The sequence below is a fragment of the Scyliorhinus canicula genome, chromosome 11 (assembly GCF_902713615.1).
Source record: "Scyliorhinus canicula chromosome 11, sScyCan1.1, whole genome shotgun sequence".
Lineage (NCBI taxonomy): Eukaryota > Metazoa > Chordata > Chondrichthyes > Carcharhiniformes > Scyliorhinidae > Scyliorhinus > Scyliorhinus canicula.
In genome coordinates, this window is record NC_052156.1 from 25,529,054 (window position 1) to 25,542,821 (window position 13,768).

Genomic DNA, 13,768 nt, shown 5'->3' on the forward strand with positions numbered 1-13,768 from the left:
TACATATATATATATATATATAATTTTTAACATTATTCTCACATTTTATATTTGCTTGGCTTGTCCACCTACATTTACAGGTGAGAGAGGAAGTCATGTAAGCAATGCATTCATGGAAAACATGACTAGTTACCAGTACTAGGCAATCTTTGTGGGTCCTTCACAGATATCTCGGCGGGACCTCAACATGTTTAGGGGATATGGTGGTCTAGTGGTATTGTCACTGGACTAGTAATCCAGAGACCCAGGATAATGCCCTGGGGTCCTGGGTTCGAATCTCACATTGGTGAAATTTGAATTCAGTCCAAATCTGGAATTAAAAGGATAATGATGACCATAAAACCATTGCCAATTGTTGTAAAAACCCAATTGGTTTACTAGTGTTCTTCAGGGAAAGAAATCTGCTGTCTTTACCCGGTCTGACCTACGTCTGACTCCAGATATATAGGCAGCATAGTAGCACTGTGGTTCGCACTGTTGCTTCACAGCTCCAGGGTCCCATGTTCGATTCCCAGCTTGGGTCACTGTCTGTGTGCAGTCTGCACATTCTTCCCATGTCTTCATGGGTTTCCTCCGGGTGCTCCGGTTTTCTCCCACAGTCCAAAGATGTGCAGGTTAGGTGGATTGGCCATGCTAAATTGTGTCCAAAAAAAGGTTAGGTGTGGTTACTGGGTTATGGGGATAGGGTGGTGGCGCAGGCTTAAGTAGGGGGCTCTTTTGTGGGTCGGTGCAGGCTCGATGGGCAGTATGGCCTCCTGCACTGCAAATTCTGTGATGCTATGATATAGGAAACAGTTCCATGATGCAGACTTGCAAAGGAGGGTTATGGTTAATGAACCTGATGGGATCTTTTGAAGATGTGGACAAAGGAATGCCCAGGGATGTTGTTTATCTGGACCTCCAGAAGATATTTGATAAAGATCCTCAGACGAGACTGTTAGCTAAAGTTGAAGCTTGGGGAGCTGGAGATGAATTGTTGTCCTTGTTAGAAAATCGATTGGCAAGATACAGAGATTTGGGATAAAGGACAGGGACTTTAATTAGCAGAGTGTGACTAGCGGTGTTCCACAAGGATCTGTGTTGGGGCTTTAACTACCCATTGTATTTATTAAAGAGAAAAGAAAGACTTCTATTACTTTATCTCTATTCATTATCGCTGGCTGTAAAGCACTTCAGAACATTCTATGAAGTACTTTTGAAGTTTAGTCAATTGGTGTAATGTAGAAACTGGGATAGAAAGCCAGAAATCATAGTTTACCAACATCACAGAGAGAGATGGCATTGTAAGTGGTGTAGGTAGGAGCGTAAAATCTCAGATGTTATAGATTAAGCGAATGAGCAAAACTATGGAAAATGGATTTTAATGTTGGCGAATGTGAGGTCACCCACTTTGGGTGCAGGGATCATTAACGTGTGCAGTGGTACAGAAAATAATCAGAAAGGCTAAAAGAATACCTGCTTTTTCTATCTGGAGGAATAGAGGATGAGGAGGTAGAACCAAAACAAAATACTGTAGATGTAGGAAGCTTGAAATAAAAAGGAAAATGCTGGAAATACTCACCAATTTAGGCAGCATGTGGGCAGGGAAACAGAGTTAATGGGCGGAATTCTCCCTTGCCCGTGGGTCCAATGGTGGAAAGGGGGAGGATTGAAGTTTTACTCCAGCGTGAATTTCCTGTGGGATCTTTTGCTGACGTCCACCATGGCGTGAAACCGATTTGCATCCTGCTAATGGGACGCAGATGAATGCCCGCCCTCACGCCTGATTTTCCATCATGCCAGCGGGAATAACACTGGAGGAACGTGGCGTGCGGCACATCCTGCTGGTGGGAAGGACCGCAAGATTTCGGCATACGCCTCCCAGATATTCCTGGTTGACAGCCGCTACTTTTAATATTTTGGGCTGTTTACCTTTTGCATGCCATTTTGTTTTTCAGAAGGGAATATATTTTAACATGGTTTGACTTGCACTTCCCACTGGCTGGTTATAGAATAGCATAGAAAGGCAGCTGAGAGCAGCTTTCCTGCCAGCTCTTTGACTGAGCTCTGAAATGGTGAGCCCTGTGAAGGGGTGGAGGGTGAAGTGGGCAAACTCCTTGTAAACGTGGGTAAGATCTTTTTTAATAAAGTGCAAATCATACCTTCCCTTCATATCCACTATATGGAAATTTATCAGTCGGTACAAAGCTGTGTGCTTCCATTAATACCTTTTGTAACCAGGCATTATTAGCTGAGGAAATTGGTATAGATTAGAAAAGATGTTCATTTTCAAGTGGCATGTATGTTGACCTGAAGTTCACCGTTTCAGTAAAATAGGTTATGATATGGATGATGCAAAATCCTTTCTAAACACTGAACCTCGTGTCAAATTCAAGTGTATAACCTGTTTGAAGGCCATGACCAAATAGTTTCCCATATGTGTTCCAATCAAAATAAAAGTTGACTGACATGGAATCCGATTTTTAAAAATGGACACTTACAATTTGGTGAACAAACAACCCACGCCATGGTTTTCAAGTTTTTTTTTCAGTATTTTACTCTAAAAGTCTTAATAGAAATAGCTGTCTTCCAGCAATTATACTGCATATAAGACAATTTTCTTTGACATTAAAAGTTACGTTTTAGTGACATTAAGTGGAATTTAATTACAGGCTTTCTTGGAACCATTTTTGTTGAGTTCACGGCAGTATAAAATTAAGCGTTTAAGTGTGAAGTTGTCACGCTTGGCTTGGAGATAATCTAGATCTTGTTTAATGACTTTGTCAGATAGTAAACGGATCCAAAGCTGATAAACTCAATCAAGAAGGGAACAGAATGATATTTTAAGCTTTAGTTCATGAACAGCTAAAGGATGATAATGGCTATTTTAGAACCCAGTTTGTTGCTTACATCACTGCTAGCACCACAATTATTTTTGGAACATTTTTGCTTTCTGCACACAAACGTATTGTTTAGACTTTGTGAAAAGCAAAACAATGCTGACATGCTAATGTTGTCAGACTAATTAACAATGATAATAGGTAAAGCCTGAGATAATTGTCCCAAGAATAGGAACCTTTATCAATGCTTGTCACAGGTGGTCTATAATGGGCTCCCACACATATCTCATGATCGTCTGAATGTTATTGGGATCTAATCAAAACTATGTAACCAGCGATCGGAGATCATATACAACAGGGCTGCCTGTCCTGAATGCCCCTATCTAATGTACTTGTGGTCTGCGACAATGATTGATTGTTTTCACTGGAATAATGGAGGGCGAAGGGCAACCTGATGGAGGTTTACAAAATTATGAGTGGCGTGAATAGAGTGGATAGTCAGACGCTTTTTCCCAGGGTGGAAAATTCAATTGCGAAGGCACAGAGGTTTAAGGTGCGAGGGGAAAAATATTTAGAGGAGACGTGCAAGGCAAGTGTTTTACACATGGGGGGCGAAAGCCTGGAACACACTGCCAGAGGAGGTGGTGGAAGCAGATATGATAAAGACGTTTAAGAGGCATCTTGATGAATACATGAATAGGGTGGGAATAGAAGGATACAGACCCTGGAAGTGCAGAAGGTTTTAGTTTAGACTGGCATCGTGATAGGCACAGGCTTGGAGGGCCAAAGGGCCTGTTCCTGTGCTGTAAGGTTCTCTGACCGGAACAAACAGCAGCTCCCCTCTGACATTTTTATCATCATATATTTGAATTGTTGTCGCATTCTTATTATCTGTGCCTCAGCTTTGAGTTGATGCATGAAGTCCAATTCACCAGACTAAACACCAGTGGATCATACAATCCCTACAGTGCAGAAGGGGGCCATTTGGCCCATCAAGTCACCACTGACCCATTGAAAGAGCACCCTGCCTAAGCCCAATCCCCCACCCTATCCCCATAACCCCGTAACCCCACCTAACCTTATGGACACTGAGGGGCAATTTAGCATGGCCAACCCACCAACCCGCACATCTTTGGACTGTGGGAGGAAACCGGAGCACCCGGAGGAAACCCGCATAGACAGTCACCCAAGGTCAGAATTGAACCCAGGTCCCTGGTACTGTGAGTCAGCAGTGCTAGCCATTGTGCCACCTCCCAGACTTTTGACAACCAGGACCTCTGGAAATCCCACATGGGAGGCTGGGATGGCTACGGTAATGCCGGTATCCTCTTGCGCTTCATGTCATTGGTTTCTGGTTTTGACTGAATTTCCGGCAGCTGCCTTATCTGTACCCCAGGCAATGTACATCAGCTTTGGTTTGGCAACTTTCTGATGCCCCCAAGCTTGCTGGCCTTCCGTTTATATTTTTAGGGAGAGGGAAGATGGCAGTGGGTGACTGACCTCTCAGGATTGTGATCCTGCACCTTCTGGGTCCTGTTGGGTCAGTACTGAATTGCTTACTTCAGCATGTCATTAAAAGAGCAGCTTTAAAAAAAAACATGACATTAAATCAGACTGAGGCAAAATACAAAATTTTAAATGTTTTTCTGCGTCATTCAACAAAATAGACACATCTCTGCCCATACTGACCTTGAGTCTGTTTCTGTATATTGTGAGAGAGACAGCAACATGTGGCCCAGAACATGGCAGAGAGCCTTTCCATTGTGGCGAATCAGCCTAAAAGTCCTAATTCCAGTCCCCGAACATCTTGTTGGGGAGGGAATGGAAGCAGGACGTGTTTCGCACATGTACATTTTACAGAGGCAGCTGTCCATTTAAATCATTATCTGCCACTACTGAAGTGGGATTTTGGGCGGCTAAATTGGGGGAAACCCTTAGTGTGCAGATTGGCCAAGATGGGAACAGGGGTGAGCTTTGCTGATTCATTTGGATGGCCAGGTACCCTTTTGGAGAGGTAAGATCAGCCCCACCCAACAGCGCAGCCCACCCACGGCTTTCCCAGTGGCGAGGGACGGTTTTTGTGGGAAACCCTGCCGAGAAATGTGCGGCTGGGAGGCGAGGGAATCCTGCTCCAGGTCTCCAGACACCTTTGGTGGAGACCAGGTGCCCTTCTGGGGGGGCCTTTGGCATTGTTAAAAGTAGGCATAAATGTGCGTAAAAAGTGCATCAATGCACTACTGTCAAATGCATTGGAACTGCCAACAGACCTGCCAAAACAACTGCCAAAACTGTCAGAAGGATCTGCCCAGAGGACCTGTCAAAGGGACCTGTCAAAATTGCCAAGGCTTCTGAAAGTCCTGTCTGTTAAATCGTTCAAAAAATGTGTTTTAAAAAGATCATTATTTTCTATTTCACCTTGTCTTCTGATATAAACCTGAAGACTTCTATTACTGCATTACTGCTGCATGACTGATTTTCCAAGCATCCATTAGCACAATGGGGTGCCTGTCATTTCATAGTTTGATTGACAGCAACAATTGGTCAGAGACTCTTTGATGTGGGACTATCAATTCCATTGCATATTGCTATAAGGAATTGTACACTTGAAAGAAATGTTAGTTGTAACAAGGCTTTATTTGAAGGAATGTAAATGTATGAATGAGTGTTTTTTTCAAAACAGTGAGGTTTGCAGTGGATACTTCAAACTTTATTTTACCTAATCTCTACATGAATCCTGAGGTTAGCTGATGGTGGATAATTGGTGAATTAGCATGGTAGGTATATATGCAAAGGGTGGTGGGGGCATGGATTGATATGTGTTGCCACTAAGTTGGCATGAGGGCTATAAAGGTTCATGGGGTAGACAGAAGGACACAGGTTTGCATGGAGGGAGTAATGGGTATTGGGGATGGAATGAGGGTCCATGGGAGGTTGGAGGTCATAGGTTAGCATGGAGGGTATGGAGGGGCCAAGTTAGAACAAATGTAATATGTTTTCCTGTAAACTATCGCAATAAAATCAGGCAGTGATTTGCAGATTGATGCAAGCTATACTTCCTGTATTACGGTTTGATGGTGGTTGGAGGGGGAGTGTACAATGACTTGTCTTGCAGCTTTGTTCTGTTGGTACAGCGTGTCTGTGTGTGTGTGTGTGTGTGTGTGTGTCTCTCTGTCTCCCTCTGAATAGAACGTAGAACATTACAGCGCAGTACAGGCCCTTCAGCCCTCGATGTTGCGTCCACCTGTGAAACCAATCTAAAACCCATCTACACTATTCTCTTATCATCCATATGTTTATCCAATGACCATTTAAATGCCCTTAATGTTGGCGAGTCCACTACTTTTGCAGGCAGGGCATTCCACGCCCTTACTACACTCTGAGTAAAGAACCTACCTCTGACATCTGTCCTATATCTATCTCCCCTCAATTTAAAGCTATGTCCCCTCGTGCTAGCCATCACCATCCGAGGAAAAAGGCTCTCACTGTCCACCCTACCTAATCCTTTGATCATCTTGTATGCCTCAATTAAATCACCTCTTAACCTTCTTTTCTCTAACGAAAACAGCCATAAGTCCCTCAGCCTTTTTTCTCATAAGATCTTCCCTCCATACCAGGCAACATCCTGGTAAATCTCCTCTGCACCCTTTCCAATGCTTCCACATCCTTCCTATAATGTGGTGACCAGAACTGCACGCAGTACTCCAGGTGCGGCCGCACCAGAGTTTTGTACAGCTGCAGCATGACCTCATGGCTCTGAAACTCAATCCCTCTCCCAATAAAAGCTAACACACCGTACGCCTTCTTAACAACCCTATAAACCTGGTGGCAACTTTCAGGGATCTATGTACATGGACACCGAGATCTCTCTGCTCATCCGCACTACCAAGAATCTTACCATTAGCCCAGTACTCTGTATTCCTGTTACTCCTTCCAAAATGAATCACCTCACACTTTTCTGCATTAAACTCCACTTGCCACCTCACAGCCCAGCTCTGCATCTATCTTCATTCTTCGGAGTAACTACATCCCTGAAGCTTCTATCTATGACCACCTCTGCCTCCCGAATGATCCGAAGTTCATCAAACTCCAGCTCCAGTTCCCTTACGCGGTTTCTGAGGAGCTGGAGATGAGTGCACTTCCCACATGTGAAATCAGCAGTGACACTGACTGCGTCCCTCACCTCAAACATTCTGCAGGAGGAACATTGCACTGCCTTCCCTGCCATCCCCTCTAGATAACATATATCTCTTTGTGTCTCTCTGAGGCTGTGTGTGTGTCTTCCTCTGTCTCTATCTCTGGGCTGGATTCTCCGTCCCGCCGTACTTCTGTTTCACCCCACCGGTGGGACGCTCCGTTACGCCGGCTGGTCAATGGGGTTTCCCATTGTGGGACAGCCCCACGCCGTCGGGAAACCCCCGGGCGCTGGCAAAACGGAACATCCCGATGGCGGAGAATCCAGCCCTCTGTTTCTCTCTCTCTCTGTCTCCCTCTGTATATCTCTTTGTGTCGCTCTGTGGCTCTGTGGGTGTGTGTCTTCCTCTGTCTCTCTCCCTGTCTCTCTGTTTATGTCTCTATGTGTGTCTATCTCTGCCTCTGTTGTTGTTCCTCTGCCTGTGTCTCTCTCTCTGTCTGTGTGTGTGTGTGTGTGTGTGTCTGTCTCCCTCTGTGTGCCTCTCTATGTGTCTTTCTCTAATTCTCTCTGTCTCTCTTTCTCTCTCTTTCTCTCTTTGTCTCTCTCTGCATGTGTCTCTGTCTCTCCTTGTACACGTGCGTATCACTCTCTGTGTCTGTGAGTGTGTATTTTTCTTTGTGTGTGTGTCTCTCTGTGTCTCTTTATGATTTTCTGTGCGTGTGTCTCTTTTTGCCTCTGTGATTCTCTCTGCTTGACTCTATCTCTCTCTTTTTCTCTCTGTGTCTCATGTCTTGTCTTCTGGTTTCTACAGTTTTCTCCGCCACCACAGCCTTGCTTAGAAGGGTCTCTTTTATCCTGGCCTTTACCTAATTAATCCTTCACTGTTCCCAATCATCTTCAGCCCCATGGTGATCAGGCCCTCAGCATACATTTCTAGACTAACTTGGAATAGTTCATGTGGCTCTTGCGAACTTTACTTATGCAATGCCCTTTGTATTCACTGTTGTATCTCAAGGCTTTTATGTCCCATGGTGTCTTATCTCTGAGAGGGGCCTCTACATTCCATTCTTGTCTTTTTCACTAACATAAGCAGTTTCCATCATCTTCAAGGCCTTTTTGTTTCCAGCAGCGCTTTCTGAAAGTTGACATAATCTCCCAGAATCTCTCTAGCTTGCCACCTTTGATACCATGCCTTGTTTTGAAGTGTTTCCAGTCTTTTATGCTGCAGAGAAGGGGATCTAATAAAGTGTTAGTTTCTAATAAAGTCAAACTGGATTAATAATCTTACAGTGTTGTGTAAAATTGTCAATCATCTGTTGTTGTGTTTTCTACTTTGTGTTCATCAGTCAGTGATTTAGCAGTGCTAGGCTGATGATACTGGTGAAATGGAAAATGAGAAAATATCTTGTCCTGTGTGTTCACTAAACTTTCATCATGGGTATTTAGCTTTGAACAACAAAAACCCACGGTTATATAAATCAAAGAGAAGTTGACGTCTTCACAAATATTCTGAATACTTCCTGTCTGTTTTAAGACATTCTCTTCATTATTCCAGGCCAGCACGGTAGCACAAGTGGATAGCACGGTGGCTTCACAGCGCCAGGGTCCCAGGTTTGATTCCCCGCTGGGTCACTGTCTGTGCGGAGTCTGCACGATCTCTCCGTGTCTGTGTGGGTTTCCTCCGTGTGCTCCGGTTTCCTCCCACGGTCGAAAGACGTGCAGGTTAAGTGGACTGGCCATGATAAATTGCCCTTAGTGACCAAAAGGGTTAGGAGGGGTTATTGGGTTATGGGGATAGGGTGGAAGTGAGGGCTTAAGTGGGTCGGTGCAGACTCGATGGGCTGAATGGCCTCCTTCTGCACTGTGTGTTCTATGCTCATTACAGGTTTCATATCAAAAGTACAATTTTATACAATCGTGTGACAGAATTAAAACCCCAGTACGGCTCAGCACAAGGGCAATTAGGACTGGACCATAAATGCTGGCCTATCCAGTGACGACGTTCACATCGATGAAAAAAAAAACAAGTCAATCAATATTGTAAATCCAGTCTTTTCTTTTAACCTCTTTCTGTTCGAGTGAAAAAGGTTTCTCGAGTCTCTCTTCTGACTAAAGCATCTCATTCCAGCTGTTTGTTCATTTTTTTTCACCCTCTCATTACTTTTGTATCTTTCCTAGAGGCTCCTGAGGCAGTTAATAAAGTTCCATGAGGAAAGTTATAATGAAACACAAAGTAGTAGGGGTTCAGGCTAGGCCATAGAAAATGATGTTATGGGCCAGGGTTTAGAAACTCCAAAGTATATTATGACGCCCATCTGACCTACAACCTTTATGTTGAATTTGGCTGGGATGAGCACAAGAGCCTTCCCTTCAGGTGTGATTCAATAGTCTTCCTAGACACTTTAATCAAACTAAGGTTTAATCTAAGAACTTTGTTAACATATATATCTCAAACCACAGCAATAATGTTTTATCAATTACAACATAAAGACACCCCACAGGTACAGTAATCTATGTATAACACTTAATGAATTCCCTCTTAACTGTTCCAATTCAAAAACAAAATCCCATAAACCAAAAACCCCTTTTCAAGGGTGTGGCCCAGCACTCTGCATTCTCACTTGAATAAGACTGGCTTTCCCTGAGATTCTGACCCCGTCTCACCAGCAGGTTTAAATCCTTTTGGAAAGCAAACTATATCTTTTATGTTACCAGAGCAGGTAGCTGTAATCAACTGGCACAGATTTTTGAAATGAAAATAGAGAGAGACAGGCCAAAATACTTCTTTTTCATGTTTGTAGTCCACAGCAGTCAAAACTGAAAGAACAAAGAAAAGTACAGCACAGGATCAGGCCCTTCGGCCCTCCAAGTCTGCACCGACCATGCTGCCCGCCAAAACTAAAATCTTCTACACTTCCAGGATCCGTATCCCTCTATTCCCATACTATTCATGTGTTTGTCAAGACGCCCCTTAAACGTCACTATCGTCTTTGCTTTCACCACCTCTTCCGGCAGCTAGTTCCAGGCACCCACTACCCACTGTGTAAAATACTTGCCTCGTACATCTCCTCTAAACCTTGCCCCTCGCACCTTAAACCTATGCCCCCTAGTAATTGACCCCTCTACCCTGGTAAAAATCCTCTGACTATCCACTCTGTCGATGCCCCTCATAATTTTGTAGACCTCTATCAGGTCGTCCCTCAACCTCCGTTGTTCCAGTGGGAACAAACCGAGTTTATTCAACCAACAACAGCTCACAACCACAGCTCAGCTCCACCCACAAAATGACGCCACTGAAACCATGTGATAAGACTTTTTTCTTAAAGAGACACTCCCATGACAATGATAAGAAATTGGATGGACAACATCGAGGCCTCCTGAGAGGAGTTATAATCCAGAGTTAATGAAGTACCTAACGACATCTCAAGGCACAGTATTTGGTGCACTGCCATTTATAGTTTACAGTAGCTTCCTGGATTTTCAAACTCAATGCAAAGGGGTCGGACTTTACTGATGCCAAGCTAGAAGAGGTGTTGGAATTAGAGGAGACAGCTCTGAAGTTACAGAAAACTCTAGCTGAACAATGGCAGGCGAAATTTAATGCAGATAAGGAAGAAAAATAGATAACACTTCATCAATTATGTTGAAATATCTAAGGAAGCGGTGGAAGAAGAGTAGAGAGACTTAGTCGGTTTAATGTCAGATGTTCAACCAGTCTGGAGCTGCAAAATGAAAACCAATAGAATATTGAAGTATGTAACAAGAACAGCCAGAAACGGTGATGATCAAACTCAGAGGCCAACAAATTGTCTTATGTAGCACTTGCTTCTCAGGTTTAACTCAGCCTGCGAAGCACACACAATACAAAGAACAAAGAAAATTACAGCACAGGAACAGGCCCTTCGGCCCTCCCAGCCTGCACTGATCCAGATCCTTTATCTAAACCTGTCTCCTATTTTCCAAGGTCTACTTCCCTCTGTTGCCGCCTGTTCATATACCTGTCTAGATGCCTCTTAAATGACGCTATCGTGCCCGCCTCTACCACCTCCGCTGGTAAAGCGTTCCAGGCACCCACCACCCTCTGCGTAAAAAACTTTCCACTCACATCTCCCTTAAACTTTCCCCACCTCACCTTGAAATCGTGACCCCTTGTAACTGACACCCCCACTCTTGGAAAAAGCTTGTTGCTATCCACCCTGTCCATACCTCTCATAATTTTGTATACCTCAATCAGGTCCCCCCTCAACCTCCGTCTTTCCAACGAAAACAATCCTAATCTACTCAACCTTTCTTCATAGCTAGCACCCTCCATACCAGGCAACATCCTGGTGAACCTCCTCTGCACCCTCTCCAAAGCATCCACATCTTTCTGGTAATGTGGCGACCAGAACTGCACGCAGTATTCCAAATGTGGCCTAACCAAAGTCCTATACAACTGTAACATGACCTGCCTACTCTTGTACTCAATACCCCGTCCGATGAAGGCAAGCATGCTGTATGCTTTCTTGACCACTCTATCAACCTGTGTTGTCACCTTCAGGGTACAATGGACCTGAACTCCCAGATCTCTCTGTACATCAATTTTCCCCAGGACCCTTCCATTGGCCATATAGTCCGCTCTTGAATTTGAACTTCCAAAATGCATCACCTCGCATTTGCCTGGATTGAATTCCATCTGCCATTTCTCTGCCCAACTCTCCAATCTATCTATATTTTGTTGTATTCTCTGACAGTCCTCCTCGCTATCTGCAACTCCACCAATAGCAGGCAGGAAGCCTGTGTGAGGTGAAGGTCTTATGGTGCAGTGGGTGGGGCCCCTGCCAGAAGCTCTGTGTTGAAAACCCAATCCAGGACTTGATGGCCAAGGTGCTCTCAACTTTTAAATCCTTGCAACATGGGCAGGTGGTGAGAGTGGGAGAGATGTGATGGAAAGAAATTGGAGCCCCTGTTAGGGGCTACTATGTGCACGTAAAAGTGTATGTTGCCACAGAAACTCGGACGAGGTGATTGGCTCAGTTGGCTGGATGGTCGGTGTAGTTCAGATTGGTGGCAACAGCGCAGGGTTCATTCGCCGTTCTGGATTGGTGCCCTACCCATGGAGGAGATCTTGGCACAGTGGCTGGGACCTGCCTTTGGGCAGAGAACTCAAGGAGAATAAGAAGAAGGATGCACAAACCTCCAACTGGAAGAGTGCCTCTCGCCATGTTAGGTCAGGACAAAGGAGGCATGCTTCACCCAGGGGCTGAAGCAGACATTAGGTCCTTTCCCAATGGAACCTAAGGAGGGAGGGGTATTGTCTGGATTAGAGCCTGGAGCAAGGGAATCCTAGGGTATCCTTGGGAGGTACAGAAAGGGGCTTTGTCTCCTCCTACCCACAAGAAAACCTAAAATTACTGATTAAAGATTGCCCACCTAATCCTCTTCTGATTGACTACATTTCAGTAGATCTGACCTGATACCATCACTGCTTTTCCACTCAGACTTCCAACTAATATTGCAGTTGGATCCTAATGATACCACTGGGCTCTGATCTGCAAATTTAATCCACTGTTTTCCTATGGATGTTCTGGTGGTTAGTTCAAAAGAACAGTTTAATATCAGGACGTGGCAGGAAGGCAGTGGGATCAGCAAGATAAGTAACTGCCTTCATTTTAGCTGCCTGGTTTATGCCAAGTAGGATGAATCAATATTCGTGCTGTGATCTTAAGGAGGCATTTAACGTGGCTAAAGGTATCGACAGGCTTAACCCAGAAAAGTCAAAACTGCAAGCAAAGCCAGGAGACATGGTCAATTTAGAAATTGATGTCTTGAGGACTGGTATCCAGAAATTCGCTTGCACATCAAAAAATACACGTGTAGAATAAGCTTCCAGATAGAGATTTCAAGACGCTGAAATAATTTATAGCATTGGATGCTATAATGGGGGTGTTCAGGATTTCTCTGGATAGATGAATTAAGATATGGTGGCACAGTGGTTAGCACTGCTGCTTCACAGCACCAGGGATCCGGGTTCAATTCCAACCTTAGGTGATTCTGTGGAGATTGCACATTCTCCCTGTGTCTGCGTGGGTTTCCTCTGGGTGCTCCGGTTTCCTCCCACAATCTAAAGATGTGCAGGTGGATTGGCCATGCTAAATTGTCCCTCAGTGTCGAAAAGGTTAGGTGAGGTTATGAGGTTACGGGGATAAAATGGGGTGTGGCCTGGGTAGGGTACTCCTTCAGTGGGTCGGTGAAGACTCGATGGGCTGAATGGCCTCCTTTTGCACTGCAGTGATTCTATGATTCTTCTACGATTCTAAGAGCGGCTGAACAGCCTTCCATCTCAATTTAACTTGCAGAATAGAACACCAAAAGTAACTGTGACTTAATTATTCCTTTGTGCTAGTTTAGCACCTTTGCTTTTGTACTTGTTTCAATGTATATATACAGCTTACAATGCAATCTGCTTTTTTAACAACTTGTCCTCCCACTTTTTTTGTCAAGAAATGTACCGGAACCTTTAATTCTCTCTTTTCATGTTGTTCACATGCAAATCTGTTGCCTACGTGGCCAGTGAATGACACACACTGTTAGAAAACCTAAACAGGAGAGGCATATTTTTTAATGGATGGACAATTACAATTAAAGCTTCCTTCTGCCGGATTCTCCGCTGCTGTTGACCGATCTCCATAAGCAGGATTATGAAAAGGTGACAAGAACCAGGGAGATTCACAAACCTATCCGAAGTTGCAGTCATTGGAAAGCAGGATGCATTTTGCTACAGTATGGCTTCCAGGACTTTAGGTAAACCTTGGGTGCTTAAAAAAAACCTCTTGTC

General features: G+C 44.3%; 1 protein-coding gene across 9 annotated transcripts in view; it reads left to right on the forward strand.

The window, feature by feature from the left end:
• Positions 1-13,768, forward strand: part of atp2b2 (ATPase plasma membrane Ca2+ transporting 2) — a 999,595-nt gene that overhangs the window by 135,298 nt on the left and 850,529 nt on the right. The window lies entirely within an intron of this gene.